Consider the following 6000-nt stretch of genomic DNA (forward strand, 5'->3'; position numbering starts at 1 on the left):
AAACTTTCTAATGATGATATGACTATGATGTGATGCTGATAAGTGTAGATTATGTAGTATTTTACATATTTTCTTTCATTAAAAATGTGTTATTTTACTTATTTTTGTATTGGAAAAAGTTAAAAATGATAAAAAATCTAAGGAGCTTACATTGTCGCGGCATTCGACGAAACAATGTTGTAGCGCCACCTTCAATACCATTGAGGCGCCACAAATTAGACATTACGACGGAGAGTCCTCTGTTTGCAAGTTCTAAGGTGGCAACACAGCGAACACTGGATCATTTCCAATATCGCGGCATCAAAAAGTCAACCTGGCATCGCTAGATTCTTTGTTTTAGAATGTCGAGGTGACACAATTTATCACGCCTTGGCGTCATTTTTTGCCACTCAAGCACTACAACGCTCAAATGTCAACAGTGTCACGGCATTGTAGTTGTAACTTCCAGGGGCTACATTCTCTCAATGAAAATATGTAATTGTTCACTAAATAACTGATTCAGGTCAGCAAGCCCCACGGCGATGCAAAAGTTTCAGCACCGAGACGTCAATTCACTTTAATAATATCATGCCACTCTTTTAAGTGTCTTAGTCTTAGATGCCTTTTTGTGTTGTCATATAAATAATGGTGATTGAAATAACTAGATCGACAAGAGGGGGAGTGAAATGATTAATTTTTGTAATCATAATATTGTGGAAGGTTATTTAATCATCCGATCACCTTTTTTGAAAATATTACTTCTGATTTTTGGAAAATTCGTATGTCTACTTTCTTGCAATCAATTGATTATTAAATGTGGCAAATAAATTTAACTGGTTATTCTTTACCGTCACGTGTTACATATGGAATTAAAACTGATATTCCTTCTAATCAATGGAGTAGGGAAGAATAAATCAATGCTCAATTGAATGCTAGATCATTAAACCATTTTTTCTATGCTTTAAATTCTAAAGATTGTATGTTTGTTTCCACGTGCAATACTAGCAAGGAAATTTTGGATAAAGTACAAACTATATATGAAGGCACTAGTGAAATCAAGCAATCCAGATTGAATACTTTAATGCATGATTATGAACTATTTTGCATGAAACCTTACGAGATGATCTTAGACATGTATGTTAGGTTTATTCAAATTGTGACATCCTTATATGCTTTAAATAAAGAAATTTCAAACTTTGAAAAAGTCAATAAAATTCTATGTTGTCTACTTGATAAGTTTGATGTCAAAGTGGTTGCTATTTGTGAATTGAAAATTTTGAATGAATATTCTATTGATAATTTGATTGGCTCACTCATTGCCTACGAATAATACTTTGGCCAAAGACTTTTGGTTGCAGGTGAAACGATAGTACTAAATGCTGAAGACTCGGAGAAAAGTGGCTTAGTTGGTAATGAAAGCAATAACTTATCAAGCAAATTGGAAAGCTCACTAAAACATAAGCATCAACAAAAGTGGAATAAAGATAAAAATTGTAAGGATGTTAAGATTTCTTATGACATTATTTGCTTTAGATGTAAGAAACCTCCTAGGCAGACTAGCAAAAAATCAAATAATGAAAAGCAAAAAATCTCCTAGGCAGACTAGCTTCTGAATCGTCATATTAGGAATAAGATGATGTTTAAACCTTTGTTTGTGTGTTTATTTTTCTGTGTTTGCATGTTTTTATTCATTTTTGTGTGTTTTCTGTGTTTTTCTTTGGATTTATTCTTTTTTCTTTTCTTTTTCATTAAAATATTAAATTTGCTTTTACTTTCTCTTTTTGTGATGTTTTCTCTGATTAAAACATACATATCATAATTAAAAAAAATAAATCTTTTTTAAAGTTCATTTAAATAAAATAAAAAACATACCTCCTGAATTCTTATGTAAGTTGTAGTTTACTTCTCTAAAAATAGTCAAAGGAATGAAACTCATGATTTTGACTCTCTATCTCATTTTCCTAAAGAGGTTATTTTACTTTTGATTCAAAAACTTTTAAAGTTCATTTAAATAAAATAAAAAACATACCTCCTGAATTCTTATGTAAGTTGTAGTTTACTTCTCTAAAAATAGTCAAAGGAATGAAACTCATGATTTTGACTCTCTATCTCATTTTCCTAAAGAGGTTATTTTACTTTTGATTCAAAAACTTCATCATATTTTAAATTTGATTTTAAAACTAAACTTTTTCATCTCTCTATATTTTACCTATCGCATAGGAATCTTTTGCAAGTTGTTGAATCCACCTCATAAATTTTCTAATCAAGTCGTTCATTTTTGTCAATATAATGGGTTTGCTTTAGTTCTTAAAACATCAGAAAGGAAACATATTTGATTGAAAATAAATGGTCAATGATGTCAAATCAAAAGATGCGCAATGACGCCAAATTGAGAAAGATACACAAAGTGTATCTAATATTAAAATATATACAATGTGCGTCAAACAATTGATAATAAGCATAAAATGAGCCCACAAAAAGTATGTTTACTTTTCTTGTACTACTTAAAGCTTAAGAAAATCCTTGATATTTTTTATGCTTGAGTTTGAAAAACATGATCCCTGATTCACCAATTTTTGCATTGATATTCTATTAGATATGTTTTATGAAAGGGTTTTTAAAAAATTTAATGTTTCTTTTCTAATTTGTTTCTTGACTTAGATATTAGATTAAAAAGTTTTTTAGCCTTTAAAAGAACTTGAGTTTTGAGTAATAATTTCTAAATTTCTAACATTTTCTGGATTATGTGTTGTCAATACATTTCTTACTAAGTTTTTAAATAAAATCAAGAGGTAACTTTCTCATTTTAAAGACTTTTTTATCAGGGTTTGTTTTTGTTGTTTGTGCCCCTTCTCCTTTTGATAATGTCAAAGGGGAGAACGTACTGTTGTATTTGTATCTTTTTGTAACTTTTTTAAAAAAAAAATAAAAACAACAAAAAAATTGATTTCCCATATTTTTTTTAATTTTTATTCTAGTAAGGGGGAGATTAGGAGAAAATGTTTTTCCTTTTTTGCAAATCCAACCTGTAATATTTGTCATCATCAAAAAGGGGAAGACTGTTGCAACTCGTGACTATGAGTTTATGTTTTTTATAATAATAAATATTATGGCTCACTTTCTATTGTCTACATGTATTTATAATATATTTTTGTTTCTGTGTTTACTAACATTTCAAGATTACAGTGCATCTTACAAGGCTCGAGTTTTTGCATAATAAGTTTTATTTATAATTTTCATTAATGTATTTTTATTCTGTAAGGGTGTATGCTTGCTTGTAACCTTTCTTACTTAATTCTATCCTTTTTAGAGTTTTCTGCTTTTGGTCACTTCATCTAGGACGATCCACAATTCAGCCTGGGCGATCAGTTAAAAATAGAAACTCTAATTAGGGCATCATAGTTAAAGCAGCCGTCATTAAGCTCATCATCCTAGACTAAATTCGTATCGGCCGAGATGATAGACTCATATCAAAAAGAATATGCCTCCAGATCTATTTAGATATTGTTTATATTTTTGGACATCATCCAGGACATTGTTTAGGACGATGCAACAAAATTATGCCAAAAATAATATGGTAATTAAGGACCAAACATCGCCATCTTCCTTTCAGGGCGATGTTCTGGATGATATGTGCGAATTTGAACTAATCATATCGAACGATATCCTATCGGCCTGGATGATATGAACTAAAACCTTTTGATCATCCCAAATCATCCTGGCTGATTGAGCTTAATTTGTACTTATCGTAAATGATGATATTTATATCATCCTTGACGATAATGTTAGTTTGTTGTAATTAAGAGCTAGTTTGGAGCTTTTCAATTTAAACTTTATCAAAGCACTTAAAAAGTGTCTTTGGCAGCCATTGAAGCTTTGTTCTTCTGGAGGAAACTTGAAGAGAGAGCTTGAAAGGGAGAGAGGAAAGGGTGGAGTTTGAGAGAGGGGGAAGATACTAGGAGGGGGTTTCATTGCAGTGTGGAGGGGGTTCCACACAGTTGCTCCGGTGAGCTTGCACCTTAGTACCATCGAATTCAAGGCTCATCTTGAGGGAAGTTTTAGGAAGAAGAAGATCTCTTTGGTGTCAAAGGTCCTGGCTACTCCGCCGCACTAGAGAAGGTGGAAGTGATTTTGTAAGGGCTTCTCCGTCTAGCTGTGGGGGCTAAATGAGAGACACTAAAGGTTTAGTGTAATACTCGGAGGGTGACTCCGAGGAGTGGATGTAGGTCAGGTAGGACTTAACCACTATAAATCTAGTGTGTTCTTTCTTATTATTTTCTGCACTTTATTTTTTTACTATGATTAACTATTGGGTTAAATCTCTAATTTTAATCTGTTTATTGTTATTTTAATTTGTTTTCGCTGTAAGATACAAAAAGATTTTTTTTAGTTAAAGAAGTTTTAAAAATCTAATTCACCCCCCCCCCTGTCAAACTTTCAAGTGCCATCAGAGCACTTTTAACTTCCATTAATATTCTATTTTTCCTTTTAGCTATCCTTCTCTATTGAGGGATCTTGAGGACAAGAAGTTATGTTCAATTCCTAACTCCTTGTAGAAATATTCAAAGTTATCATTCTTAAATTCTCCACCATAATCACTATGGATAGTATATATATCGCATCCTAATTTTCTTTTAATATAAGTGGGAAAATCCTATATTCCTCAAAAGATTCAATTGTATAAGAAAAAATTCTAACCCATGTGAATTAAAAATAATCATTAATAATCTTAAACATAGGTTTTCTCACCTAAGTTTTGTTGTGAATCTAATTTCAGGAAATAGAATTTTGATGATAACAAACACTTCTTCTTCTCTACGACTATCTTGTCTACTAACATTTTAGGTCAACAAGATCAAATGGCAATTTGAACCAGCTCAAGATTGGGTAGACTAGGTCTTAGTCAGTTTGTAATATTTTCCTTTTCTTGAGTTAATTAGAAATGATGTGGTTCCTGATGCTATGTAACCTTACACACACACACTTGGGATAAATTTTTCTAACTATTTTTAGAGTTCTCTATTTTTGGTCACATCGTCCGGGACAATCCCAAAATCAGCTTGGACAATCAGTTCAAAATAGAAACCATAATTAGGGCATCCTATTTAAGGCAGCCGTTATTAAGGTCATTATCCTATATAATATTTTTATCAGCCAGGACGTTAGGCTTAAATAAAAAAAAATCGGTTGTCGGATCTATATGTATTGTTTATTTTTTGACATCATCCTGAACGATGAAATACAATTATGCCTAAATTTATCTGATAGTTTAAGAAAGTAATTAAGGTTTGATTGCTATATCATATCATCCTAGACAATCACAGGATCCACCGGGATGATTAGTTCAAAAACATTAGTTGATTCCTGGATGATCAAACATTGGCCAGCCCTTATTCAAGGTGATGTACTGGATGATATGTGCTGAACTGAAATAAATGTTTAGGATGATCATGAGAACGGCCTGGACATTCATCTATTTTTCCATCGTCTAGACATCAATTAAGTGCGATATTATGGATGGTAATTAATGATTTGTATTAATCGTACAGGACGATAACCTATCATCCTGGATGATATGAATAAAAATCTTCTAATCGTCCCAAATCATCCTGGCTGATTGAGCTAAATTTTTTACTAATCGTACAGGATGATAAAGTTGGTTTGTTGCAATTAAGAGGTATTCATAAGCTCTTTTATTTAAGAACTCTTATTCCTTTGAAGAGAGTATTTTTTGCTACTTTCTGACCTGAGAGAGCCAAGAGGAAAGGGCGAGTAAGGGAGAGAGAGAGGATCTTATGAGGGGGAGTTTATGAGAGGTTTCACAAAGGTTGCTCCAAGCAAGAATTCATTTTCATCTTCTCTAGTTGTCGTCCTTAGTTCCTTGGGGATTTTAGAGAAGTCTACTTCAGCATCTGATCAAGGTTCTCTACTTCCTTCAGAAGGAAGCAAAAGAAGTTGGGTTCTCTGTCTGCTTCTAGAGGAAGCAAAAGGAGTTGGGTTCTCTGCCTCATCGGGGTTGGT

The sequence above is a fragment of the Dendrobium catenatum genome, unplaced genomic scaffold (genome assembly GCF_001605985.2).
Source record: "Dendrobium catenatum unplaced genomic scaffold, ASM160598v2 fragScaff_scaffold_1599, whole genome shotgun sequence".
NCBI lineage: Eukaryota > Viridiplantae > Streptophyta > Magnoliopsida > Asparagales > Orchidaceae > Dendrobium > Dendrobium catenatum.